Source organism: Choristoneura fumiferana, chromosome 16, assembly GCF_025370935.1.
Source record: "Choristoneura fumiferana chromosome 16, NRCan_CFum_1, whole genome shotgun sequence".
In the NCBI taxonomy this organism is placed as follows: Eukaryota; Metazoa; Arthropoda; class Insecta; order Lepidoptera; family Tortricidae; genus Choristoneura; species Choristoneura fumiferana.
The window spans coordinates 7,132,918-7,149,143 of NC_133487.1; the positions used below are offsets into that span (position 1 = coordinate 7,132,918).

Sequence of the window (16,226 nt, forward strand, 5' to 3'; positions counted from 1 at the left end):
AATCAAAATCACCTGTTACGCTACTAACATCAAAAATTTGCTTTACATTGCTTTTGAAGTATAAAAGAAACAAAAGTAATTATTATTACATAATTATTAGTGAAAATTATAAAAAAAATTAAGAAGAAACCGTTGCTGTAACACAAATATTCCTTTTACGAAGCACCCCGAAGCGTCACACATTTAACTGCCGTCAAATCTTTAATCCTAGTTTAATCGTCGGTGCCGCCGGCTCCTTTCGTCAGCTTGCGGAAAGACGGCAATTTTGGCAGGATTCCGTATGGGCTCCGTACTGCACCGACGGAAACCCAAATTGCTCACCGAGACGGTTTATAATAACTCATATGCTGTTTGTGCATTTGGAGATAATGTCGCATTGTTGCTGGGACCTCTTAATTTTGGGTATTATGTGAAATGCCTGGCAGTGGCGTGGAGTAAATATTTTCGTTTGGCAACCGGGAAATAAGAAAATTGTATGTTAGCTACCGCGATGTGGAAGGCATGGAGAAACCATCACCACATTATTCTCCCGGCGGGAATCGAGTTGTTACGGCGCCACATCACTGATGTCTAGAAAAATAACGATAAGATGTAAGTTTAACGCAAAGAAAACTCTTTTTCAGTTTTATACCTTCATAATAAAAAAATATGTGGCCCTAGTATTCAAAAATATAATAATTATTAGTAACAGGGCTGTTCCACAAAATAAACAGAAACAAAACTACATTACACTACATTTGAAGTGCTCGATGTTTTAGTATGGGACAGTGACAGAACTTGATTGGGATTGACTCATTCTCTCTTACTGACGTAGAGTCATTTCATACCAGACAGATTTGCTACTACTAGCTACTTATTGACATATTTGTCATAGGTTTAATGGGTCTGTATGAACAAGTTTGTATCAACTGTGAAATATACAAAAAGTTTCGTTGTTTTTCAACTAACATGCTTAACTTAGCCAGTTCACAGAATCCCTAAATTATCACATCACCACTACAATATTTATAAATGTATAAATACATATCTCTTTGTGCCCGCGAGTAATTGTCATCGTCTACCGCATGCGAGCTTTATTGCCCATATCAAGTTCGCTGGGACGTCGTTTCGTTACCCAGACGTTGCGCACTTTGGCTGATTATGCAGTTTGACTGCTGGAATGACTCATCATAACTTCATTAGTAAACAAGTAAACGTACATATTTCACAAAAATAAAAAGTATTCATAAAAAATATTTTTATTTTATCGTATTATAAGTTTAGAATAGTTTTATGTAAATGGTTTTAATTTGATTATTATAATTATATTCTTAATATATTTGTAACTCTAATTATTTAAATAAATTCACAGTATTCATTATACGTGCCGTGGTGGCCTAGTGGTTTGACCTATCGCCTTTCAATCAGAGGGTCGTGGGTTCAAACCCCGGCTCGCACCTCTGAGTTTTTCCAAATTCATGTGCGAAATTACATTTGAAATTTACCACGAGCTTTGCGGTGAAGGAAAACATCGTGAGGAAACCTGCACAAACTTGCGAAGCAATTCAATGGTGCGTGTGAAGTTCCCAATCCGCATTGGACCCTCGTGGGCCCAAGCCCTCTTGTTCTGAGAGGAGGCCTATGCCCAGCAGTGGGACGTATGCTGGGATGATGATAATGATTCATTATACGTATTTTTTATAATATTTCACAAAAATCAACCATTATAGGACACTCTTACACACCCGTAACTACTTATGAACATAGGAACTGAAATAAAAGGCTACCGATTTGTGTTCATATTTTTATCCTCATGCTTTTTTTGTTCGTATTTTTTTATTACTAACATCGGAACTCATAACAGACAGTGTTGATATTTTTTTTACTCATAATGTCATTACTAGAAAAAATCTCAACTCAAAATAAAAGCTTATTACCGGGTGTGCTTGTAATACGAGCATATAATTAAAACGTGTACTCGTCAAACTGCACAACATGCACAGGCCACACCCGGTATATAAAGCACATGCATTATGATTTCAAATGCTCACTTGCATTGCCTATAAAATTTGGTAAGTAGGTCGGATGGTCGTCGTCAGAATTTAACGGTACTACTCATAACGATGGTCCAAACGAATAAACGTGCAAAGGCCTTTACACGAAAAAATTTTAATTGCTGTATGGCATCAAATTTATTTATACCGATCTGATTAACCGTTTTTGAGAAATAGTATTTTTATTGTTTATGTGTTATTATTTTTGAACGCCGCAATTAATGAAAACACATAACCTTCCTTCTTCGCAGTCGGGTAAAAAAAACCATTTTAGTTGTATTAAACTGAAGATATTAAATGATATTGTACCGGATAACTCACGTTTTAAATCGTGTTTACTCGACATTTTTCGGGATAATTCGTAGCCCTACGAATTACGGGCTGCGAATTAGTCTGAAACATGTCGAGCTAAACTTGATTTAAGACGTGAGTTATCTGGTACGATATCATTTGATATGAGTGAGTCTCACAGTAGTATTATGTGTAAATTCAAGATTTTTCAGAATCGGAAAATTGCTTCGGTAATACGAGCCTAAAAACGAAAGCGGCCGAGCCGAAACGTGGACCTTTGCGGGGCTAATCCACAAATTCAAGGTCGCTCAGCGAGCTACGGAGAGAGCAATGCTAAGGGTTTCTTTGAAGGATAAAATCCGAAATCACACTATCCGACAAAGAAGGAAAGTCACCGACGTTGCTGAAACAATTAGTTAGCTGAAGTGGCGTTGGGCTGGCCACGTCTGTCGCAGGATCGATGAACGGTGAAGCAGACGAGACCTCGAATTGAGACCACGGACGGGAAAACGTATTGTAGGGCGTCCTGTGGCACGGTGGACGGACAACCTTAAGAGGCTCGTTGGCGGCGGATGGATGCGAGGGGCTGAAGACAGAGTGTTATGGCGCGCCATGGAAGAGGCCTTATGTCTAGCAGTGGACTGCTGTAGGCCAGGGCTGTAAAAGTAACGAAAACCTTGGTACCCGTATGTATTCGTTACTTTATTAACCAGTACTCGTTACTATCCTATCGTTACTTTTGATGCGACCATGAAGCAGCAGGGTTGCTACGCAACTCGAAACTCGAAGTTCGGCACCGTACGGTATGAACGAACGTACTTTATACAAAGCGAAACCGAACTGTATCGTTATCGTATCGTCTGTCTAGAATGTTCTGATGTATATTTTTAAGTTATTATTGTAATAAATCTAAACTAATTTTAATTTAATTCTATTTATGTCAATATTATAAAGCTGAAGAGATGTTTTATTTGGTTGAACGCGCTACTCTTAGTAAAATAATTAAATAATGACAGTTGAACCAGAACAGAGTACGACCGATACGGGTTATACGGGTAACGAGACGTATTCGCGAGTAACGATTCGTTACTTCAAATCAGATGAAGTACTCGTTACTTAGTAACGAATACATACGGTTTGCCACAGGCCTACTGTAGGCTGATGATGATGATGATGAATACGAGCAAGAGTTCAAACCCACATGTAGACAACGCATGTCCAAAGTTTAAATAAAGAGTTTGTATACCAACGCTGTCTAGCAATTGGCCACTAATAAAATTGGAAAGCAAGCAGCGCGGAAAGAAAACAAAAGAATATCGAGAGTCTTGTCATAGTCCTTGTCCGAGCTGCGTGTTTAATTTTGCATTATTATTAAAAAGTTGTTTTATTTTACTAATTTACACTCCAAAGATTAATATACAGTCTACACCACAACTTAACTTTCCCTCTACTAAGTGGCCACACTCTTGACAGAGTCATTGGTTGAGGTTCCGCTGTGAACCTTCGTGACGACTTTCTTGGGAAAAGAGTAATCGTTTCCCCTCGCCTTTCACACCTCGGAGCTGGAGTCCGGAATACAGTCAGCAGGAGAAGTGGATGAGCGGCTACGGTGCTCAAGATGATCTACACATGACTCACACGGATGCAGAAAGCGCAAGACCGGTTTGAGTGGAGCGCCTTGGGGGAGGCCTACGTCCAGCAGTGGACGTCTTTCGGCTGATATGATGATGACTCTACTACCCAGGTAATAAGGGAGTGTTTCGATAATTTTTAGTACCATAACTGTTCATCTACTTCTGCTGCAGACTGTTTGTAGTATTTCCTCCTAGTTTATGTAGGTTTTAGGTGTACCTACGTGTACCTTCATTAAACTATTCACGTAAACCAGTCTTCATGTAGTAGCTATTATCAAAAAATGCAAAAATATGGCAGGTTGCGAATTAATTAGCATCTGCCTGAGCCAAAACAGGGCACGACCGGGATTTGAACCCGGGACCTCTCACACCCAAAGCGAGAATCATACCGCTAGACCATCATGCCTCATGACGGAAAAGGTCGAAGAATACCTCTATTTTCAATTGTAGTGGAACAAAACCATCTGCGTAAATAGTACCAATCATGTGTATTTAAGTGTTTCTAATATATTACTTTCCGTAATAGTGTGCTAAAAATATAAGTAGGCAGGTCTGAAGAAAAATAAAAACTGTACAAGTACCTCTTCATCACTATACTAATATTATAAATGCGAAAGTGTGTGTGTGTTTGTGTGTTTGTATGTTTGTCTGTCTTTCACGTCGAAACGGAGCGACGGATCGAAGGTATTTTTAGCATAGAGATAGTTTTATGGGTCAGAGAGTGACAGCGAATACTTTTTATCCAAAAAAATGCACGGTTCCCGAGGGAATAGCGCGCGATAACTGAATTCCACGCGAACGAAGCCGCGGGAAAAAGCTAGTTGGCCTATATATTTAAGTGGATGGTATTGTTGCTCTTACGTAATTTTGATTTTTTATTTTCCTTATTATGTAGTTTATCCTTTTAGTTCGCCTATACTAAACATTCTCGTTTGTTGCTACACTGCGGTTACGTCTGATAAACACAAACACAGCTGACAGAAATTGACAGAATGTAGATTCGAGTGAAAAGGTACCGATTTGTTCAAAGATTTAAGCACTCGTCTCGCATATTTTTATTGTAGTTACTTACCTGTATGCTAAATGCATGTATAGTGACTGTATATCTTGTCCCTGAATACACTGTCGTATTTTTCAGCACACTAGTGTGGAAAGTATTCTACAAGACATACTGAAATACATGTGGCGGGAGAACTCAATACAATAACAATTTACACAGATGTTTTTTTTGCTACAATTTTAATGGAGGTTTTTTTTTACACTTTCCGTCGTGAGGCATGATGGTCTAGCGGTATGATTCTCGCTTTGGGTGTGAGAGGTCCCGGGTTCAAATCCCGGTCGTGCCCTGTTTTGGCTCGGGCAGGTAATCATTGATTAGCTAGTTACTAAGTTTCTAAATCGTTTGACAGTATTTACTGCATTCATGTAATAAATACACCTAATGCCTACATAATGTGGGAGAGAAAGAGATAGAGAGAGAGAGAGAAAAACATTTATTTACACATATTCGATTCATATAAAAGTACATTGGAAAGAATAAAAAAATAACATCGAATAGAGTGGGCCCCACTCAGCATAATGTTACGGCAAGTCGCAACGCTGTTTTTCAGTGGAACCCATTTAAAAACTAAAACATAAAAACAAACAAACACTGTGACGACACGTACGCCAGCGGAAAGAAATTCGCAAAGAAACTTTCGATCCGGAAGGTGATGTTTGTAACCACATCTGAGAAAATACCTAACTTTTACTGAGAGAGGCTTCTTTTCCAATATGCCTAATTCAGGCAACTCAATGTTAACAAACCGAAATGCCTATCATGCTATCATGCATTAAACCATTGGGTAGTATATTCTCTTCTATAGTTTTACACTGTGAACGTGATTAATGGCTGCTATTGAGGACTATTTACACCTATTCTTGGCTATTGACGGCGGGGCTATAAAGTCGGAGGTATGCAAATGATACGGACTCCTCGCCGATTCATTTGGTGTGGCCTTCTCCCGGAACCTACATTATAGGTTATTGCAGGTTAAAATGACGCTTTTTACTCAAGATCCGCGTGTATTGTAAGTACATGGGCCACTGTAGCATTGGACGGACGAAATCCAACGACACGGAAGTCAAGACAAGAATGAAATAGCTTATACTTCGTTTTTTAGCAATTGATAAAGGGTAAACAATCTTGTCGAGTATTTTTATTGAAAAACGTTTTTAAAAAACAGTAACTATTACTTATGATACCAAAAGCATGTAAATGATCATATTTATGTCCTTGCTAATTGTTGCGTATTTGCTGTGACTTATTTTTCAAAAGACATGTCAAGATCGCTTACCTTCTTTCTAATGCTAAAAAAAAACCGAACTATATAGTGGGAGCCTTAGAAAATTTAAGAGTGGGAGCAGATAGAATTGAACTACAATTAAGATTGGTTTAACACAGTGAACTTGAAATTTGGTACGGACAGTACTAGTATAAGCTCTAAATTGTGGCCTATATATAACGGTGCTTCAAAAATTTCAGGCTCTAAGAATGTACAAGTTATAAAGAAAGAAAGATAGAAAAGAAAAAGCAGACGAAGCGCTAGCAGGCCTCCCTCCCATTAAGTGGACTGAGTTGCGGGCTACGGGGGGCTAGTTGTTATTCATTGTGTCGTTCTAAGGGGGGGCTCTGAACATACGTACAACAGTGGACGCCTTTCGGTCAATGATGATCACGATGAGTACAGTCAGCAAAAAAGCTTGCATTCAAAATGTTTCTTTTTTGTTTCCGCATTTTTAACCCCCGACGCAAAAAGAGGGGTGTTATAAGTTCAATCGCTATGTGTGTCTATGTGTCTGTCTGTCTGTATGTGGCACCGTAGCTCTTAAACGGGTGGACAGATTTGAATGCGATTTTTTTATTTGAAAACAGGTTTTCTAGCTACAGTTCTTAGATATGTTTTATCACAATCGGTTCAGTCGTTTTTGAGATATTGAACAATGTCGGGGGTTTTCCAACTTTTTATTGGTTATCGAGTAATTATTTTTATACTTTTCGCGGCATTTTAAAGGCCCTCAGACTGCGTGGCTGCGCATACAGAACGCGATTAGCAACATGTCCGCTAAAGTTATATCGCTTCAGGAACGCGGGGTCATATTGTTTTCAATATTTTAACACATTCCTGGTAATTAACAGTAGGCAACGTTGTTGGAACAAGTACTTGTAGTTAGTTTAGTACACGAATACTTATGGCGCGAATATGATAACGTACTCGCACGAGAGCGGTAGTCCATCCATCATAATTTAATTTCCCACTGAATTGTATCCTCGGTTACATGGTAAAAGAAGGCATGTGTCTATCATATTCGTAATAAGCTTCAAAAAACTGAAAGTTTCCTACATTTCTAACTCTAACGTAACCAACCTGGAAAAGTTTAAAACCTCCGACATTGTAATTTCAAAGTTTATATCTCTAAAACGGCTGAACCGATTTTAATGACCAGAGAATGGAACTTTCATGGCATTTTTTGACCTGTTATAGTGACTTCTCACTTATCGACTCTACCTAAATGATGTCGATATATTAGACTTTAAATTAGATTGTCGTAAATAACTTATTATATTTGACTGTAAAAGAAGTTGTTTAAAACCGGAAAATATGAAAAAAAACATCTATTTCTTTTATAGAGACATTTGATGGAACACTTGTTAACATTACATTACAACAGAAGAATTACAACATTAAATTGTCAAAAAAAAAATTAAAAGAAGAGATCGCTTTTTACCTTAAGGCCGCCTATTGGCTCCCACTCTATAGTTCGTTTTTTTTTTAGCATTAGAAAGAAGGTAAGCGATCTTGACATGTCTTTTGAAAAATAAGTCACAGCAAATACGCAACAATTAGCAAGGACATAAATATGATCATTTACATGCTTTTGGTATCATAAATAATGGTTACTGTTTTTTAAAAACGTTTTTCAATAAAAAGACTCGACAAGATTGTTTACCCTTTATCAAATGCTAAAAAACGAAGTATAAGCTATTTCATTCTTGTCTTGACTTCCGTGTCGTTGGATTTCGTCCGTCCAATGCTACAGTGGCCCATGTACTTACAATACACGCGGATCTTGAGTAAAAAGCGTCATTTTAACCTGCAATAACCTATAATGTAGGTTCCGGGAGCCTATTTACCTCTACTTTTAATCTTCTTTAGTACTTGTGTTGTGTATTGTTTTTTTTGTGGGTTGGATTAATTTTGGGTAATACCGTCTTCATAAGTCACGAAATTATGTTTTGTCTGTCTATGGCAAAGGAAAATGCAAAACTGGCAGGTAAAGGCATACTGTCAAACTAACTGAAGTTTAACGAGCGTTTATGAAAGAGTACCTAAAAGTAGGATAACATCAACATACGCTTGACCGTTACGTCTCCTTTTGGCGTTAAGCCACGGGTAGGTGCACACAGAGCAACAACGTTTAAATAATTTACTTTATAAATTAGCGCTATGATTTTAAAATTGAATTGAAGAGTTTATGAATAGGTAATGAGATTAAATTAACTTCCATGCTACATGCAGAGAAAAGATAACCAAAATGAACGGAGGTTCTTTTTCAAAATCAACATAGGTATTTAGTTGTAATACATGGGATATCTTTGAGTCTCTGGCACATTTTTTCCAGGAAGCGAGAACAATAACAACACTCAATAGAAATTTAAACTCGTGCAAAGTTTCTTCGCAATAATACGTTGTATATATATTGCATGTCTATTATAATAAGAAAATCTTGATTTACACCCTGCCTGTCATCGTAAAACATATCGATTTTATGTGTTTTCACTTTCTATGTATTATTGAAATTTGATCTGATCATGGTTTCTATGGATCTCTATTCTAATATAATAAGTGAAATTATTATGCTGCAACTTATTGTACGCTAAAATGTGCATAGTAAAATTCAAAACAAACGTTTCAACTAGATGTACCATAACCGCAGAATTTTCTGTCAAAAATCTCATTTTTAATGAGAGCTACCTTAACATGGGTGCTTGTAAAAACGAAAAAGTTTTTATGGTTTGAATGGGATCTAAAGATCTAAACTCTCATCTTGATTGTTTTCGGATGGGTTAGTTGAGGATGAAGTGGTGCAATTAGTGCCATGCGCGTAGGCATATCCAAGAGATCTGCAGGGCTACTACGAAACTCGAAACTCGAAGTTCGTGTCGTTCGGTCCCTCTGACACTTATAGTATTTAATATGAGAGCGAGAGGGACGGTACGATACGAACTTCGAGTTTCGAGTTACGTAGTAGCCCTGCTGCGTTTGAATCTCGGCCGGTGCTGCCGAAAACAAAATATTACGTTTCGTTAAGCAAACGCTAATAAAACGAATAATATAAAAGCTACCTTATTTGTCGACGGTACCCATAGAACTCATGATGAGAGTAAAAGAAATGTCACGGGAGCTTAAAGCGCTTAGTGCAAGTGTGGCTTAAAACCATAGAAATAGTCACAGATATAGATTACACTAGATTACGCAAATGCATCTACTTCGCGTGTCCGAACCCCGACCAAACGTCGGAGTTTGCCCCATACAAAGATTGACCGCTAACTGACTAATCATGACTAGTGACTGACTCGAGCTCCAAGGCGCGGGCGGGCGGCGCATTTGAATCGATTTTGCGTGGACATCGGGGAATTCACATCGCTAATTCGCTCTTGAGACGTCACAGTAGATATAAAAAAGTGCCACGGTTGGTTTTCATACAGATTGGGGTGTTTGCGTTATCTAGTGTAATCGATATCTGTGGAAATAGTGAAAATTCGCCCCCCTCCATATACGTACAATAATGATTTAAGTTCCAAAATTATGTAAATACCGCGTATCTGCACTACTCACTTTTACATTAGGTGGTTTGAAGTAAATAATTTTGCATTATCCATGATAATTTAAGCGTAATTATTTTCCCTACCGAGCCTAAACGAAACTGTAGATATTACGCTTTCAAAAGGCAATCATTTAAATGTGAAGTACCATAAAATAGTAAAACCTATGAAAATAAAAAAAATTGCGCAATAGCAAAAAAAAAAGCCGAACAATTCTGTGGCAATAAGCCGGTTCTGGGTGCGAAATACCAAGTAAATAAATTACTTGTACTAGGTCTATTACGTCTGCAAAAGCGACAAAAATAGTCCTCTTTGAGTATCTAATTTTGTGGTACTATTCAGTGGCTTACGTTAACATATTTAAGAGACTATATCATCGAAGCTACGTGTAAAGTTCCCCCTACACCGAGCTTTAAGCTCTGGCTAAACGGAGTGTAAAAAATTAAAAAACGAAAATATCTGGTAAATCTAAATTAAGTATGTAGGCAAGTTCTCCTTATTTTCTACCGAGCCTAAACGAAACTGTAGATATTCAAAAAATCATAAATGTGAAGGCGCTCATAGCAATAAAAAAAAAAAACAACCTTCAATCCAAGCCGGTGTGGCAATTTTACTGATTTATTTATCTAAGCACTTACGAGTAACATATTTAAGTTAGTGTAAATTGACTTATGAGATTTATCCCAAAAAAAAGTATAGAACTAAGCTCCCAGTTCTGTATGTTTTAAACTTAGTTCGCTGAAAAATCATAATGGGCGCTCAAAAGTAGTAGGTATATATAAAAAAAGTCTACCTGCAATCTGCCTTCTGGGAATGTGGAATTTTAAACACAAATATGAGCGGCGTTTGCATAGTTTATTCGAACTACCAGGGTTAGTTTAACGTTAACAGTTAATTTGTTAGGACGGCAAGTTAAGTATTGAACTTAGCTTCACCTGTAACTTCACTCATCAAAAGTGCTGGGAGATATTTTTTACCCCTAGACAGATTTGAACAATACAATAATTAAGTAATTCGTGTTAGTTTTAGGTTAATTTTTTTTTGTTATATTATGTAAGTATTTTAAGTCTAAGATATTTTTATGTACATACATAATTTAAAAGCAGTACTTATTAGTAATATGTTATTTTGTTACTATTAAATGATATGTGAATTCGTTGAGGCATAAGTCAAAACATCCATTTTTTCTAGGGATAATGAGTACCTATCCTAACTTATGTATGTACCTATGAATGTGACGGATTTTTTTTAACTGCAGATTGACCATGCTCTTAATAATTTATTTAATCATTTTTGTTTTCAAAATAAAATAAAAAAAGTTAATCTCACTAAAGCCGAGATTAGACTTGCAAGAAAAATCGTGCAAGTTGCATTACATTGCGAGGCCGTACAGCCAACGAATTTGTAATGGTTAATCGAACGCCGCAATGTAATGCAACTTGCACGATTTTTCTTGCAAGTCTAACTTGCCTTTATACTGGTATCATACGAGTTGTAGCCATAACTAACTGAATCAGGTAGGGTTGGTCCTGTTCACATTTCCGGGATCACCCTGAAGAGTATCTTGTGCGGTCTACAATTATCCAGACACAGTTACCTACCACAATGTACTAAATATTTTTTCAGGGTTTTATAAAATTAACCTTGTATTTAAAGATATATGGTTGCATTTAACAGTAGCAAATTAGCCAAAGAATTAGTCAGGCCACGTGTGGCTCAGGGCTACTCATCAAAGGGCCGCTTATTCAAATCGCGAACTAAATGCTAAAGCGATAAATTGGTCACGGACCGGACATCTTAATTTGAAAATTTGGATGTGGTACGATGTATTAAAATAAAATTAAGCTTATTTGACAGAGACTGTGTTTAATTGGGTAGTTAATATGCATACCGATATTTTTGAGTTTGCAAATGTCCGGTAGCAAGCGGCCAATTTAGTTAAACGCGTAAAAAATTACAATATTAAATGCGAATTCAAATTACCTACATGCGAAGAAGGTAATAATTCGGCTAAAAAAGTTTATTTATGCGATTGCGATGAGTGTTATGCTAAGTGAGTTTTGAACAAACAAGATTATGCCATCTAGTCGGACTAACTAACGGATGGACGTACAGACTAATGAACAATAAAGGGCGCTTCTCCATTCAAATGTTAACGGTTATCTTATTTTTTCGCACATCGAGAGTAATCCCTCGGATTCTTTGTAAACAGGTCCACTTGTGCGGGATTAGTGACGTCACCGGGCGACAAAGATCCGCCAATGAATGGGACCGGATGGAGAAAAAGCCATTCAGCTGATTGTTTGCGAATTTGCCATTCAATGGTAACTTTTGAAACGTTTTGACGTCTAGATGGAGCTAATGTATAGGGCACAAAATGGTTAAACTGTGTAAAGGCCGCCTTACATATGCCCGTTCTAGCATGCAAGCAGGCTTATAAGCATGCTAGTACCTGAAGTACCTACCAGTATGCCACTAAATAAGCATGCTTAATAGTAGCACGTGTCCTATACTATACACACATGCTAGTGGGTAGCATTTGCTTAATAGTAGCATGCTTTCGTGCTAGTAACTAGCATGTGTAACAGCAGCTTTAGATAGAGTCATTTTACGATGATTCTTGTGACACTTGCAATGTTAGCTCGTTTAGAGTAATGTCAAAAAGGCGGTAATGCTTTAACGTTGGTTTACAAAATACAATTAATACAAAATTTAGCTTGTGTTTGTCGAGCCACGCGCACTTTAGGGTTCTGTATGTACCTACTAACATGGCGACCAATATTCAATATTAAGTTTTAATCCACTACCACTCGTTAACTGGTAAAGCTTACTAAGTTGTAATTTTCCTTTTTAATTCGTTAAAGACTTATCCAAAGATATCCCGTATTATAGATTTAGTGGAGAAAAAAAAATATTCTGAGTGTACGTGTAGGTAAAAAAAAGACTATTTAAAATTTTATGTCTGCGAGGTTAATAAATCCGCGCAAAATTGCAGCTTCCTAGCACTTACAGTCTCTAAGCTAAGCTCTGGACGTCTGTTCGGACGTACAAACATATAGACAGACCGACAGACAGGACAGATGGACGAACGGACATGGCGTATCTATATAAATATGGGTTCCTTGTAGGACTACAGAATCCTAAAAATATTCCGCCATAGAGCCAGTAGTTTTCCCCACTCATTGCATTACTTAATTATGTAGATTTGCTTACTGCTGGCCTCTCATTAATCAAATTGATTATTCGCATACTTAATAATTTTTGTGTCAAAGTTTTTTTTTTCGGAAGCAAAAATTAAACCTACCTCATATTTTCTGAATCATATCTAAAAAAAGCCACTTGCTTTTAAAAATTGGTATAAGAATGTCCACGGAAAATGTGTGAAGGTGATATTAATACATAGGTAGGTATCTATCTATCTAATACCTTTAAACGAGCAATTCTTGTGTATACATAATTATATTTCGGGGACGAAAAATCGATCTAGCTTGGTCTTATCTGTGGGAAAACGCTTGTTATCTAGCAGCATTTAATCTAACTGCACATTTTTCCTTATAAATAAACATTACGTCTACCAATTAATACCCAACTACTCAGCCTTTATCTTTCACTACCAAATTCTTATTAGCATAACTAACATTAACATAGAGAATGTTCCAAAAATAAATCTGGGGTGGCGTGGGACGGCCGGGAGATGGGAGACGGGGTAGGATGAGTCGGGATAGCCCGTCAATGGAAAGTGTGCCGGCGTCGCGCGGCGTCGCCGGCGTGGCGCGCCTGACGCACAGGTTGATCCGAAAACTATTGCGTTGTAGTTAAGTAAGAAAAATCCTGCGAGCAGACAGTCTAAGTCAAAGTTAACGTATCCTTCCTCAATTTAGGCCATAATAAACACTTTTGAGTATCGAAGAAGATATCAGCGTCGAGTCACCTGTCACCTTTCGTGGCCTGACGAATGCTGAGTGGATTCCTATTTCGCAACAACGTATTTGGATTATTACGAGTATTTGAACATTATTAAATATAAAAACATTGTCTCGATTTTTTTTATTTATTATTAAATATAGATTAAATTATTACATTGTCTTCTATTGATAAAAAAAATATTAAGTTCATATGACTACTTCTTCCTTTAAACTTTTGTTTTTAATTTCAATTCGTTGCGATTTCGGATAGTTGTTTTAGTATCCATCAAATAGATTTCCAGGAGTTTTTCTTTTCATGTCGTCAAAGTGACGACGAAGCTCAGGGTGGAACTTGAGTTTTTTTGTCGGTTTTTTTTTTTATTTTTTTTATTATACATACTCGTACAGCCTGTATTGTCTTCGCAAACGCCCACGTTGGGTACATTCATACTCGTGGCATTTCAGCGTCTTTATGGCCACCGTGGATGCGGCCTGGTCACAACCTTAGGCGGCTGCTTTAATGTAGATATTTTATCACATATTTATCTAGAGGTGCTTTGAAAGTTTCTGGAATTTAGTTGGCAACTTGAGATTTATTTGCAGAACTTTTATTTACTCGTAAATAAAATACCACTCTTTCACAAAAAAATCATCTTCGCTTTTTCAGAATTATGCATGCAACCGTCAATTCGATTTTCAATGACTTAATCATTAGTTAAATCTGCTGGTAGCAGTATAGCGTGGAGAGAAGATATTCGTAAGGTAACCGAGAGAATGAAAGAAGCGTGAGCTTCTTCGCGGGTTACCACGCGTATGTTTTCGGAGACATCATCTTGTAATTTTTGGAAATAAGTTTTGATTACTGGCGTCACGTGTATATTTTAGACATCCTTGTCGGAATCCCCCGCTATCTATGTAGGTACTTAGACCAAACTATCTTAACTTATTGGTGAGGGATGCAGATATGAAGGAATCATCATCATCATCGTATATTCAAAGCTTACTCTTATCCGCGGCTTCGCTCGTGTTAAAACCATTGAAACGGATTTTACTAAAATTCCCATGGGTGGGTACTTCCAAAAATTACATCGTGTTCTTCATTTAAACTACATCTAGATTTTGCGGTTAACATTTTGGGATTTTATTAAAAAAAATAGTATATGAATATGTGTCATATACGATATGAAGGGTCCTCGGAAAGAATATGTCTAGTCACTTTTTTTTGAAAATGAGATTTTAATGCCAAAATGTAGAGCTCACAAAGTACTATGACTTACCATTGAATTAAATAATCTGAAAACAATAAAAAAATATTTTTTGATCTTTTAAATAAATGGTAACCATAGTAATTGTTCGTGATGACTAACTTTCAAACCGCTATAACTCAAAAAACTTCTTTCCGTGGACCCTTCATATACAGACATAACGTGTACCACGATAGTAGGAGACCGTCATATGCGTATTGATATTTTATAGAACAATAAACATTTTACTGTTCTGAATATGTTTCACTTTATTCGGTACGTTTTAGTATACTTTATGAATGTTTATCGGCTGTCGATATTATCAGTATTCAGCCTATAAACGCCTTACTGAGTGACATATATATTACTAGCGTTTAGCCGCGGCTTCGCACGTATAATCCATTTTAAATCTAGCAATTTAATGGAAATTTCGGGATTTTCTTGAATTCAAGTTTTTACTTACGTTGTGGGTTGATGACGAACAGCTGTGGGAAATTTCTTGTCTCCAGACTCAGGTTAAGACTTAGGATTTTACATAGATCCCATAGAAATATTAGGATAATAAGTAGCTTATGTGTTATTTCAGACGTTCAGCCATCTAAGTACATAACAATTTATATCCATAACTGTCCAGACCTTTAGTGCGAAAAGTGACAAACACACGAACGCACGCACGCACATATAATATAATTATTAAAATAATTAATTATTACAATTATTATAATATATTTTTTAAAATCTGTATTTATAATATTAGTAGGATTTTCATTGTAGCTATGTAAATTGGAATAAGGTGAAAATTCTGTCGTTGTAAGGAAATTTATTTTCATATTAAATCATCCTGTTAACTTTACTGAATTTAATAGGTTTTACATGGCATTTTCTTACGATTTAAGCTCATAATGATATTTAAAAAAGTTGAAAAGGTATGGCATGGTAATAGAATATATCAAACAGGATAGAAAACTTTTGTTTTATTTATGTTATTCAGTAAAGAAGTAGAGTAACATTTATAGCTACGTGAAAACTACTAAGGCCAAAAGTTTTGCAAAAATGCAATGCAATGTGGACGGAACTTTGAAGTAATTTTAACAATTAATATATTATAATAATAATAATATCACGGGACAATTCACACCAATTGACCTAGTCCCAAAGTAAGCTTAGCAAAGCTTGTATAGTTCATAGTATAGTCCCGAATTATATTAGTTATTACAAAAATACAAATCTTGCATCTTTATAATATTTATTGT

The 16,226-nt window shown here is 36.6% G+C and overlaps 2 non-coding genes across 2 annotated transcripts; one reads left to right on the forward strand and one right to left on the reverse strand.

The window, feature by feature from the left end:
- Nucleotides 1-4,292: 4,292 nt before the first annotated feature.
- Nucleotides 4,293-4,364, reverse strand: TRNAP-UGG (transfer RNA proline (anticodon UGG)). Its single transcript has one exon. It is a non-coding gene; the product is annotated as a tRNA-Pro (tRNA).
- An 868-nt stretch (nt 4,365-5,232) lies between these two features.
- On the forward strand, nt 5,233-5,304 carry TRNAP-UGG (transfer RNA proline (anticodon UGG)). The gene has a single exon. It is a non-coding gene; the product is annotated as a tRNA-Pro (tRNA).
- Nucleotides 5,305-16,226: the final 10,922 nt, after the last annotated feature.